The sequence below is a fragment of the Phodopus roborovskii genome, unplaced genomic scaffold (genome assembly GCF_943737965.1).
Source record: "Phodopus roborovskii unplaced genomic scaffold, PHOROB, whole genome shotgun sequence".
In the NCBI taxonomy this organism is placed as follows: Eukaryota; Metazoa; Chordata; class Mammalia; order Rodentia; family Cricetidae; genus Phodopus; species Phodopus roborovskii.
The window spans coordinates 239,373-253,149 of NW_026126721.1; the positions used below are offsets into that span (position 1 = coordinate 239,373).

The following is a 13,777-nucleotide window of genomic DNA, read 5'->3' on the forward strand; positions in this document are numbered from 1 at the left end:
GCCTATGGGAACCATTCTCCTCCAAGCAACCACGGGTAGTTGACTTCTTCACAGGATCTCTTTTCCTGTTTTCCACTTTAAAAAAAGGGGGGGGTGGGCAAGAAAGTCAGTCAGTTCATAAAATAATCATCTATGGAGATTAAGATACTAATACATTTGAATCCTGTTTTTCTACTCACGTTTAAGATTAATTGTAAACTGAATGTCCAAATAACAGACATGAAGATATCAGCTTGATCACTGGTAAGATAAATGTGATTTTAAATCCAGGTCCAGGGCTGAGGATGTGACTCAGTTGGTAGAGTGCTTTGCCTAGCATTCACAAAGTTCTAGGTTGCATTCTGAAAGTAGAGGCAAGAGGATCAAAAGATCAAGGTCATTGTCAGCTACACAGTAATTGTAAGGCTAATCAAGATCATTGTCAGCTACACAGTAATTGTAAGGCTAATCTGGGCTACATGAAATCTTGTGTCAAACACACACACACAAATCTATGTTCAAATGGACAATGCTATTTCTGTTTCTGGGGAACTGTGTCCATCCTGTAATCTCTTCTGTCTTAGTAACAGAAGACTGGGTTTATTCAGGCTAACAATGTGATCAGCTAAAAGACTACATTCTCTTACCTTTCTTGAAGCTACTAGGTTTGATCATGATATTAGTATTTTTCTAGCAAGAGCCAAGCCAAACTATTGTGTGGTGTGGGATGTCCTTCAGTATGCTGCGAATATCTTTTCCTTTTACTGGTTGGTGAATAAAGCTGATATGGCCAATGGCCAGGCAGAATAGAGCCAGACAGAAAATCCAAACAGAGATATGGAGAAAGAAGGCAGAGTCAGAGAGATACCATGTAGCCTCCAGGGAAGCAAGATGTGAGGTAACATGAACCTCGTGGTAAAACATAGAATAATAGAAATTAGTTAATTTAATTTTGAGAGATAGTAATATGTCTGTGCCATTGGTCAAACAATGATAATTAATATTAAGCATCAGAATGCTTATTTAATAAGCAGTGTCTGCAGGAACTGGTGGGCCAGAAAGGAACGTTCCTGGGGGACCAGGCAGGACAGAAAACATCCAGCTACAATTGTGTGAAACTTCTTGGACCACTTAAAGAAAGTTTAATCAATGAAAAGTTGCCTTTTTCATCCTTTCTTCCTTATGCCTGCTTACCATTTGGTATTCTGATATAGTGGCTGGTGTTTCAAATGCCACCTTGGATCATGAGGCAACTTGGAAATGGAAGCATTTTCCAGGAGGATAAAAAAGGAAGGTACAAGGGTTTGTGTTCCTGGTGACCTTGGAGCTGAAGCCACCATAGCAGCCCTAGAGTCCTATCTCTAGAATTATCTTTTGTGATGATACAGGGAAACACCCCCCCCAAAAAAAAACCCACACAATCAGTCACTTTTAAGCCACTGTTTAGAATTTTCCTCATAGACAGCCTCGTGCCCAGGTCACCTGATATCCAAGGAATAGATTCTTAATGCTAACCCAGCCCTCGCAGACCATAGTATCTTTGGAGTTAATAATCTCTGTGTTTTAATTGGGAAGTAGAGGTGTCACTTTCACTAGGAGATAATGATAGCCTTGTGTGGTCACCTGAACTTCAGTCAATTCTTTATCTTTTAAAGTTGGATTCTAGCTTCCAATCTCTACAAAGCTCTTTTTTTTTTTAATAGTTCAGGAAGATAAATTGACTAGTGCATAAAATATCTTTGTAATTGAAGCACAGTTCCAACAGCATTTTTACCCTGAATTTGGGCTGCTATAATAAAGATAACACATGTATCTCATAGAAACAACTGAGAACTATAAAAGGGCTATTAAATGAAAGGTAAAGCTTTCCCTATTCAAATGTGGGTCCAAGATCTATCACCCAGTGGTAAAATTATGACTCTTTCCAGAAAGTCTGTGTATGTTCACAATAATATCTTTATACATGCATGATATATTGACATCAGTTTACTTGCAAATGGTTTATATCCAGTGTGTCTTATATAAGCTACTATGTAATTACAGGTAAGTTGTTGGTCACATATCAAATAGCTATAGAGTATTGCATTGCATGGCTACAGAACAGCATTACTAAACAGCATTTCTTTATTACTGGGCAACTCTGTGTTTGTTTTGCAGTGCTGGGGATTAAAATACAGAACCCAGTGCATGCTAAACAAGAATTCTACTACTGAGCTTAGGCTAGAAATGTGGGTATTCCTTCCTCCCTTCCTCCCTTTCTGTCTTTCTTCCTTTCTCTCTTCCTTTGTTCTTGTTTAAGAGCCCTTTATTTTGTGTTGTGGGCACACATCACAACATGCATGACATCAGAGGATAATTTAGGGAGTTGGTTCTCTCAACATGTGGGTCCTAGGGACTAAACCAAGGTCATGCATGAGTCTTGACAACAACTGCCATCCCTCCAGCCCACTATTTTGATTTTCTAATGGAAACAATACTGTCATGTTCATCCTTAGACATAAATCTTAGTGTGTGTATATGGGTGTGCTTTTATCCACTAAGCAAAAAACGACCTCTATGATTTAACTCTATCCCCCCACTTTTAATAAATACAAAAAATAAATAAATAAGTGGATGTGAAGTTACACACACACACACACACACACACACACACACACACACACTCATTTCACTGCTAAAAACCAAAAATGCATTAGGAAGGCTGATGAGGTCGTTCAGTGAATAAGGTGTTTGTGGCTAGCAATGTGAGTTTCATACCTGGAATCCAAGTAAAGATGGAAGGATTTTATCCTCTGTCTGTCTACACATGCACTGTGGCACACACTATGAAAAATATAATAATAAATGGTTTTAGAAGAGAGGAGCTGATGAGAAAAGCCAGGATGGCTCAACAGGAGGAGGGCTCTGTCTCTTGCCCTGCCAAAAGTAGTCTTGTTTCCCCATGACCAAGTGGACTGTGAAAACATGCTGCTGCCTACAGAAAATGGGGAAGTGCCATGACAGGGCAAAAGTGCAGGATTGGAATCTTGAAAGTGCATGTATGTTTTAATTGTGTGTCTAAAGAAGGCTCACTGTGAAGGTGATGTGTAGGCAAAAATGGGAAGAGAGAAGTGTTCTCGCCCTCTAACACCGTAAAGGCCCTAAGACAAGTATGTGCCTCCCCTATTCAAAGGGCACCAAGGACATCAGTGTGACCCAAAAAGAAAGAGGGTAGGAGAAATCCCCCAGAGTTTTGGCAGTGAAGTGCTAAAGGACATTGAGCAGAGACAGGAAATTCATCCTTCCTTTTGACACATGCCATTGGCTACTAGAAGCAGCAGTAGAAAATCAAGAGGCTGGAGTGCTGGGGTTGTAGCTCAATTGCTAGAGGACTTAGCCTGGATTCAATCCCCAACCCCATATTCCAGGCATGGCAGCATGTTTATATAATCCCAGCATTCCAAGATAGACGGAGCTGGATCAGAAGCTCAGAGTCATCCTTGGCTACATAATGAATTCCAGGCCAGCCTGTGCCACTTGGCCACGTGAGACCCTGTCTCAAAAAAAAAAAAAAAAAAAAAAAAAAAAAAAAAAAGAAAAGAAAAGAAAAGAGAAAAGAAAAAAGAAAGAAAGAAAAGAAAAGAAAAAAGAAAAAAAAAACACCAAGGAGTGACAGTGTTTCAATGCATGACTCTAATCCTAGCATTTGAAAGATAGAGGCGGGCAGAGCTCTATGAGTCCAAGGTGGCCATGGTTTGGTTTACAAAGAGAGTTAAAGGTGAAGTGACATAGTAAGACCCCATGTTAAAAATAAAATAAAATAAAATAAAAATAAAAAACCTTGGATGTCAGTCCTTGTCTTCCACCTTGCTTGAAATGGAGTCTCTTCCTCATCCCTGTGAATGGCAGGCTAGCTGGCCTGTGATGTTCTGGGGATTCTCCTGCAGCCAATCCAATGCAGTGATTACAGACATTCACTGCCAGATCTAGCTTTTCACTTGTGTTCTGGAGATTTGAACTCAGGCCCTCATACTTGCATGACAAGCACTTTACCTACTAAGCCATGTCCCTCACCCTATATCACTGAGTCTATCTTATGACTATATAAATTTCAACTTGACCATCTCACTACATTTTTATTCTTGTAGATTCTTTCCACTTTTCTACTGTTGTAAATAATGCCTTGATGTTTATGAATAATGCTTCAGCAAAGACTTTTGCATAAATTTTAGTCTGTTTTTCAGATTCATTTGCCGGAGGACAGAATACAGAGGTAGAATTAGCAAGTCAAATAGAGAAATGTTTTAGGCTTTTGATAGTCACTATCAAATCACTCTCTAAAAAGGTTATACCTATATAAATTCTTCAGGCTTATGAAAGTGATATACAACCTCAAAAAGGGAAAACCCCACATTAGCACCATTCTCCTTTTAAAAATGGGAGGTTCTTTTTATACTAAGAAAGTGCTAGAATTTCACATATCATATGCATGGCAGAGATTGTGAAAACTAAGATTCTGCACATGAAGGAGTCATTAGAGCTTTAAAAGCAAAGCTTCAGTTAAATTGTGGTACAGCTTGTGGATCATATGAAAGCAAGTATGCTTTGTAGGCATAGAAGCAGTCACGACTAAATATATGTGGTTGCTAAGATACTAAGCTGGAGACTGGGAATTAACTTTTCACACCTTCTCCTCCAATGAGTCATTTCAGGACTAGCCTTCTCCTCTTGTTAAATGGTATAGCATGGAAACATTTGGGACAAATTGGCTAGAAGGGAAGAATTTCACAAAATGAGGACAAGTTAAGGAATGGGAAGATGTGAGATCTGAAACAATGTGTTGCATTGTAACTCCATGTCGGCCAGTCACTTGGTTCTTTGAGTCAAGTAATGTAAAAATATTACTGCTGGGCTGATATGTTCTGATCTACCTCACAGAGCTTTCATGAATATGCTAGTAAGTAACAAAGTAGTCTCCCATGTTATGATTGCTTTGAAGTCTTGGGCCCTCAGTGCAGGAATCTCATACATAAAGAGGGCCTTGAATGCCCCTGCAACTCGGTCTTGTTTTTTTGTTGTAGCCGATTCAACAATCTACTTCAGAGAGAATCTACTCAAAGGGTAAAAATGGTGACTCAGTTCTGAACCTGCACTTACACTGGTATTTCCTAAAGAGCGATGGTTGTATCTCATTTGCCCACTTGATAGACTGTCTAAAGCCCCTGGTAAGACAAAATAGGCTCATCCCTCCCACTTTGTCTTGTATCTCAGTTAGGATGAGAAGTAGTCTAACAGGAATTTCTTTGCTGCCTCCATCTTGTGATTCCATCCCTCTTGGATTGCCAGAAAAGCATGCCCCTCCAAAAAAAACTCTGTCAACACCCATTACACCTCATTCCAAGCCTGTCCTTTGAGTGCTACAAGGTTCTGTTTCCTGGCAGACTAGCCAAACTCTACAGACTATTCTGATGTCTCCATCTTTAGACCAGTGATGGTTTCTAATGTTGTCTCTGCATAAAGAAATGAATGACAGGGCTGGGAGTCTATCTTGGTTCATATAGTGTCATAGTGCTTGCCTAACATATACAAAGCCATGGGTTCCATTCCCAACACTGGAAAACAAAACAGTGGCAGTGGTGGTACATGCCTGTGAACTCAGCACTCAGGAGATGGAAGCAGGACCTGTAAAAGTTGAAGCTCATCTTCAGCTACTTAGCAATTTCAAGGACAGTTTGAGCTATTTGAAACAAAGGACTGTGTCCTGAGAGTATGCCCTTGAGCACGCATGCATGCATGCATGTGTGTGTGAATGCACCTCTCTCTCTTTCTCTCTCTTTCTCTCTTTCTCTGAGAAACAGTTTTAAACCAGTCTATCTACATAGATACATTGTTATCTACTAACTACTATTATCTACTAACTACTAGTATTCCCTTGGTAACTACAAATATAAAAAAATAGAATAACAACTTGAGGTTACTGAGGCCCAACTCTAGATACTTACTAATTGTGGTGAGGTCTTGTATTTAAGTAGAAAAGAAGAAGATGTTTTTACATGTGGTCTTCCTAAATTTGACACTGGAAATCTAATTTGATCATTCTCAGGCATCTGGTGGTTCTGAATAGCAGCATGCTCTCTAATAAATACGAATGCCTGTGAGCCACCCCCAGAGATTCCAGTGTAATTGATTGGGTTAGGATATGTGTACATTTTAAATGTTTCCCAGGGGAGTGGATATGCAGCCGGGACTGAGAACCAATGCTCTGAAGTGTCTGGGCTTGGCATGACTTATCTTCTAATTAAACCACAATGGAATTTCTGGATATATATGTAAAATATCTTACTTGCTCGTTCTCTCCCTCCCCCCTCTGGGAATTTGCACTCTGCTCTTCTTCCACACAGTACAAAGCCAAAGTCCAATGGTTCAAACTGCAGCAAGCTGGCATCTTTTAAAGCCCAGACCACAGCAGTAGAGAAACTGGCCTACAAAAGGATGATGTAATGCAGTTAGCCGTCTACTTAGGCTTGTGTTGTGTGGGTGGCTTTATGGAAGAGAGGGGTTGGGAGAAGCCTGGAGAAAACATTGCCATATGGGGCTTTGACAAACCTTCGTGAAATTTCACACTTGGAATAAGGCACTACAGGGCGGGATTCCATCTGACTCCTCCATGGTGGATGCCATGTGGCCAGGAAGTAGGCTAAGATTCCCTAAACCAAGCGCTTCACCTCTTTCCCTTTTATGTCTCCAGCTTCTTAGGAACTGTGACTCTTGGGTAGAGGATATACTTACATTGTGTCTCAGTATCTGTGACCCCAAAGCTCAGCCGTGCATACAGGGAGTGAATCATGCTGAAGCTGTCAATGAGAACTCTCAGCAGGCTGGGCTCATCTTTCCCATGGACCATGGTCGTTGCCTCTTTAAGAAAGACAATTGCTGAGCAGGTAGTCAATGCATGTAGGGAAAAAAATGCTTTTTAGATCCTCAATATTTCAGTAAACCGCAGAAGCCTGTGATTTGCCAGCTTCAGCAGTGGTTAACCTCAAGACTCACAGGCCTTGAGACTTTTGCCATTGGCCCTCTTATGAATATGAGTTGTGAACCACAAAGGCCTAAGAGACAGACTTGTAATGACACAGGAGCCTCTCTGGTATCATGTCGCTCCAAAAGTGACTTCCTGGTGTATATTGATGAACCAGGAGATCTTAAAAGGCTTTGGGCTGCAGACTCCCTGGCAGTCACCTAGCTGGACTCTGTCCCAGGGTCCCTAAACTAATCATCTCCTTGGCAACCAGCATCAATGCAGAATTCTGATGGACATAACTGCTAGAGGGGCCAAGCTGGACCATTTTCTCAGTGAATTGTGTTCTCTAGGGAGTAGATTCAACTGATACTCCACTTGAATTCAATTGTTCCAATCAGTCAATGATCATGAAGATTAAAGAAGTAAAACTCTGGGTAGACAGGAACACTTCTCAGAAAATAGCAAAATTGTAACATGTCTTTTATCTCAGTGCCTTGGTTCCATTTCCTCCCATTACTATGTTTTTGTTGTAATTGTATCATGTAACCAATTTTTTATGGTTTAAAAAAAGGAGAGCACTGGCCCACCCATGGCTCAGTGGGTAAAGCCACCTGGTGCCAAACTTGACCACCTAAATTCCAGCCCAGAGTCCTAAATTGTAGGAGAGAAATGACTCCCACAAGTTGTTATCTGACCTCCACACCCTCACAGTGACAGTCAGGAACCGCCCTCTGCCCACACAAAAGAAATACATGTGATTTAAAAAATATATATATATAACAAAATACACCCAGACCCCGTGAATGTGGGTCTCAGTTAGAAGTCCTGGGCAGTCTAAGGGACTTCTGACAGTGGAACCAGAATGTATTCCTAATGCAGGAATGAACTTCAGGAGCACATTCCCCAGGAAGGGATACTCCCTTAGCCTAGAGACATGGGGGAGGACCTAGGCCCTACTCCAAATGACTTGACAGACTTTGATGATCCCTCATGGAAGGCCTCACCATCCCTGGGGAGTGAATGTGGGATAGGACAAGGGGCATGGGAAGACGGAAGGGACAGAGAACTGCTATTGATATGTAAAATAAGGAACACACATATATATATATATATATATATACATATACATATATATATATATATATATATGAGTGAGAGAGAAAGAGAAAATGCTATTTCCAATGCCCATACAAATGGAGGAAACTAGTCTTTTTTTGAGACAGAGGTTCTCTGTGTAACAGCCCTAGCCATCTTGGAACGAGCTCTGTATTCTGAGATGGCATTAAACTCACAGAGACCCTAATGTCTCTGCCTCACGAGTGCTTCCCATGCCATCTCTGCCTGGCAGAGGAAACTAGTCCTAAGACATCTGCTAGAAGGTTCTGGAAGTAAGTTTATGGAAATCGCTCAAGGCCAAATGTTTGCCTTCTTGCCCTGCTCAACATTAATTGATTCAAAAAGGCACATTTAATGGAAATCTAACAAACTAGATATATTTCTTACTGATGCTGGAACATGCCGTTTGGCCTACGATAAGGAGTCTTTTAATTCCAGGACAACCTAATTCAAACTAGCTTGGGGGGGGGGGATACTAGAGCCCCAGGAGGGGCCTCTTGACATTCACACTCATTTCTGGGTTTGGCTTGTCACCAGCTTGCCAGCTCCTGGTTCCTGTCACATCATCAGATTTTGGATTTAATTATCCACCAGAAATAAAGCAAGCCATTCTCCAGGGTAGTGGATGTGGGAATTTAGAAGCTCTGCCATGAAGTTTTGAAACCTGTGAGATAGAACAGTACAGTTTTCTTTCTGTGTGAGTTTGAATTCAATTCAATTCTAGGCATGTGGCCTATTGAAACAAACATTAAACCGGTTTGAAGACATTGCTAACTGTAGTAACAATTCTTCCTTAGGACACAAGCATTCATATGCATAGAAATCCCATCTACCACCTTGGGCAGGGAATCAAGATCCTCAGGTTCTAACCTTGACCTTTCCTCTCAGTTATACTACCTTCAACATTTCTCTCAACCGGTCTCTCTCTCTCTTTCCCTGTCTCCCTCCCCCTCAATGAGTGCGTGTCTCTGCCTCTCTATGTCTCGTCTCTCTCTCCTCAAGCTAAATTTGAATGTTTGTTTGCATGAATCTATTTTCCCCCTGAGACAGTATCTCCTTTATCCTAGGCTGGTCTTGAACTTGCTGTGTAGCTGAGGGTGACCTTGAACTGCTAATTCTCCATCTATGCCTCCTAAGTGCAGACATCACATACGTGTGCTTCACCACACCCTGTTTATGTAGTAGTGGGGCTGGGGCCAGGGCTTTCATAAGCATGCTAGGCAAACCTCTACCAGCTGAACTACATTCCTAGCTCCTGTACAATATATTTCAAAACCTTCCCAACATCTAAAACTCTAGGTGAATGCAAATGTCCAAAAGCCATTCCACCAAATATTTTTAAATGGAATAAATGAGGAACTTGGGTATAGCTCAATAGAAGCATGAGTTTAGCAATCACAAAGCCTGGTTTGATCTGCAGTGCCCTAGCTCCCCCTGCCCCAACTGGAAAAGGAACAAGAAAATCTCTCTCTCTCTCTCTCTCTCTCTCTCTCTCTCTCTCTCTCTCTCTCTCTGTATGTGTGTGGGGGGGTGTCTTAGCTCTGTGACCACCATCTTTTCCTCTTATTTTAGTGAGGATAGACATTTTTAAAAGGAAAGTGGGCAGAAATAGAAAACAGAGGCACAGGAAGGAAAAAAGAGAAGAGGAAGAGCCAAATAGTGTAGTGACAGAAGCTGCAGCCCCCGAGCCTGCTGTTCCCCACTTCTGCCAATAGCCCTGAGAACTGTGACAAAACACAACCCAATGAGATCACGAGAGCCCACCCAGTAGCAGGTCCCTTTCTCAGAGATCCTAACCCAACTCACTGCAGCAAATATTTACTGCAACTCTTTTTTCATGGAGAAGGAGTGACAACTTTGGGTCTTAGGACCTTGCAAGGAGACAGGGGAAACAATGTGTTCCTAAAGAAACAATTTCAGGAAAGGGAGAATCTAGTTGAAGCCTGAATGATAGAGCAAGATGCTGTGGAGAACAAAAGGCCCTGTGTGGGCTGAGGGAGCTGTGGGAGAGGATGGGACCTGATAGAGTTTGAAGGCTTTGTGGCAGGGATGTGTGCAAGGGGGGGGCACTTTCTAATTCCTCCCATTCTTTATGGGGTAGTGTGTGCATGATATGTGTGTGCAGATGCACACATATGGAGCTCAGAGGACAAAATTTGGGAAATTTGTCCTGTCAGATACAGAGATCCATGTCACCCGGCTTGCAAGGCAAGCACTTTTACTCACTGAGCCACCTTGACATCCTCAAATGCATCCATTCTTTCTCCAAAACTGGCTCCAATAAACATGCCACAGGCCTTTGGAGGACAGTTTCCCATTTGTCTTCAGAAATTCAGCTATCATTTTTGTTTCTTTGAGACAGCATGTCACACTTAAATCTAGGCTAGCCTGGGGCTTATGATATAGCCCAGGCTGGCTAATAGTCACAGGAATTCTCCTGCTCTCCCTTGCAGTCCTGGGATTACAGGCATACATAACCTGCCTGCTTCAGTTGTCATACTAAATCAACAAGCATATACGTATTGATAGTGAACAAATCAGCAGGGTTTTTCCAAAGGAATGTTTGCTCAATATTTAAAGATTTCTATTTCCTGTTAATGAAAGGTTCATTTCCTGAAAATCTTTTATTCTTTCTCTTTTTTTCCACCAAGACCTCAGAGAGTTGGCAGACTTGTTCTCTCACTGGGGATTTTACATTGCTAGTTTCAAGATGATCCATTCATGTGAGTGGTTTATTGCTTCTTTTTTTCATTCTTCCGTCTCTGGCTTTCTATGTTTAGATTGGGAGGCCAGGGGGCTCAGAAGAGAGAAGAAGATGAACTCTTGAATGTGATAGAGTTCAGTTTCACTTGGAGGAATGATCAGATCCTCCGAGGCAGGCAGACAAATGGTCTGGCTTCTACACTGGTGGCCAATTTTTAAAAGATGCTCAAGAGAATCCAGCATGGTGGCTCACTCTTATGGCAATTCTCCTGCTTTCACTTCTGCAGATTTGAAGGCAGCCTGGGCTGCATAGCAAGACCTCATCCAAAAAAAAAGGTTAAGTCTACCTACACTTTGTACAAACGTCACAAAATATGGTTTGAAGAAAGTTCAAAAAAGCAAAGCCCTGTAAAATTGTGACTGGAGCTCCATGGATAGAGTAATTACATGAATCCCTGGGTGAAAGCAGGAGGGCCAGAGTTCAAGGATATACATAGAGAATTTGAGGCCAGCCTGAGTTACATGACGCCATATCTCTAAACAACAACAGGCTTATGTACAAATGTCTGTAGCAGCATTAGTCATAGTAGCCTTGACCTGGAAGCAACTCAAATATCCAAAACAGAATGAATAAAGAAAATATGAACTATCTGTACAATCAAATATAGGTAGCCAGCAAAATAATGGTACTGATGGTGATGCATCCTACTGTAATGAGATATTCACTTTGTCTGCTTCTGTGGCACTGACCACACCCATTGGGGTGGAGCCAGGGGCGGAAGTGACCTGTGGAACTAGGCCTGAGGGAGAGAAGCAGAGAAGATGGCAGCTGTGGTGGAGAATGTAGTGAAGCTCCTTGGGGAGTAGTACTACAAAGATGCAGTGGAACAGTGCCACAATTACAATGCCTGCTTCTGTGCTGAGTGTAGTGTATGCCTGCCTTTCTTGGACTCACAGACTGGAGTAGCCCAGAGCAATTGTTATATCTGGATGGAAAAACGACACCGAGGACCAGGATTGGCCTCTGGACAGTTATACTCCTACCCTGCCCGGTGCTGGCGGAAAAAGCATCGAGCTCACCCACCTGAGGATCCCAGGCTTTCCTTTCCATCTATTAAACCAGACATGAACCAGACCCTAAAGAAAGAGGGGCTTATCTCTCAGGATGGCAGTATTTTAGAGGCTCTGTTGCGTACTGACCCTCTGGAGAAAGGAGGTGCTCCAGGTCCCCGTATTGATGATGACAGCCTGGGCAAGTTTCCTGTTACCAACAATAGAGCACGGAAGCGGATCCTTGAACCTGATGACTTCCTAGATGATCTTGATGATGAGGACTATGAAGAAGATACTCCAAAACGCAGGGGAAAGGGAAAATCCAAGAGTAAGGGTGTGAGCAGTGCCCGGAAGAAACTGACTGCTTCCATCCTGGAGGACAGGGATAAGCCATATGCCTGTGACATTTGTGGAAAACGCCACAAGAACCAACTTGGCCTCAGTTACCATTATGCCCATTCCCACCTTGCTGAGGAGGAAGGAGAGGACAAAGGGGACTCTCAACCACCCTCTCCTGTTTCCCAGAGGTCTGAGGAGCAGAAATCCAAGAAAGGACCTGATGGATTAGCCCTGCCCAACAACTACTGTGACTTCTGCCTAGGGAATTCAAAAATCAACAAGACAGGGCAGCCTGAGGAGCTAGTGTCATGTTCTGGGTGGCCGCTCAGGGCATCCGTCCTGTCTGCAGTTTACCCCTGTGATGATGGCGACTGTGGAGACATACTGCTGACCGTGCATCAAGTGCAAGCGCTGCAACCTCTACAGCATTTTGGAGAATGACAACCAGCTCTTCTGTGATGACTGTGACCATGGCTACCACATGTGCTTTCTCACCCCATCCATGTCTGAGCCTCCTGAAGGAAGTCCGAGCTGCCACCTCTGTCTGGATCGATCTGCTGAAGGAGAAAGCATCCATCTACCAGAACCAGAACTCCTCCTGATGTGCCCCCTGCTGCCCACACATCTAAGGCTGTTGCTCTCCTCTACCTTGGTTTTCATACCCTCTTCTTGTTTCACTCTGGTAATCCTGCCAACCTGCCTTTGGCAACAGCACAGGGAGGTGGTGACTCTGACTGCCTCTGGTCCCAAGCCCTCAGGGAGTAAGAAGCAGCATGCTTCCCCAGGGCTGACCTGTGGGCCCAACTTCTCTGCTCTCCAAGAAGTGCATTCACTCTGCTTGCCTTGGCCCCAAGTCCCTGGTAAACACAGGGTTCAAATGGGTTCCTCTAAGAAAGAATATAAGAGCAGCTCACTTGTCTCAAGCCTGGCCTAGCCACCCCCACACCCCAATTTTGAAATTTCAGGCTAACTGAAAGAGCCTGACCATAGAGGACCACATGTTTATGGTTTTACTAGTATGTTAATTATATGTAATTATATAATAATGAGTTTCACACTATTTTCATATATATATATATACATATATATATAATGTAATTTGATCATATTCACCCCAACTCCCCTTATCTGTTCCCCTCCCGTTGATCCCCTTTCTACTTTCATGTATTGTGTGTGTGTGTGTGTGAGAGAGAGAGAGAGAGAGAAAGAGAGAGAGAGAGAGAGAGAGAGAGAGAGAGGTAAAGAGAGTTTCATTGATGTTGCTTATAGGAATAGGAAGGAGCACGGGCATGAGGCTATTTACAGGAGTATGGGCAGAAGTCCATAATTATAATGAATCTATTTAAATGAAATATTTGTTATAAGCAAATCTATAGAAGCAGAGAGTATGTTAGTGAGGTTTCTTTTTAAAATTTATTTTGATTTTGATTGTGTGTGTGTGTGTGTGGATGTATGACGTGTAAGCTTAGGTATCCTAGGAGGGCATTGCAGCCCCTGGAACTGGAATTACAGGCTATTGTAAGTAAGCCACCAGCTATAGGTGCTAGGATCCAAACTTGAGTCCTCTGAAAGAACAGCATGCCCTCT

At 42.5% G+C, this 13,777-nt stretch overlaps 1 pseudogene; it reads left to right on the forward strand.

Moving 5' to 3' along the window:
• The first annotated feature begins 11,620 nt into the window (after positions 1-11,620).
• Positions 11,621-13,134, forward strand: LOC127214479 (zinc finger protein ubi-d4-like; annotated as a pseudogene).
• The last annotated feature ends 643 nt before the right edge of the window (positions 13,135-13,777 follow it).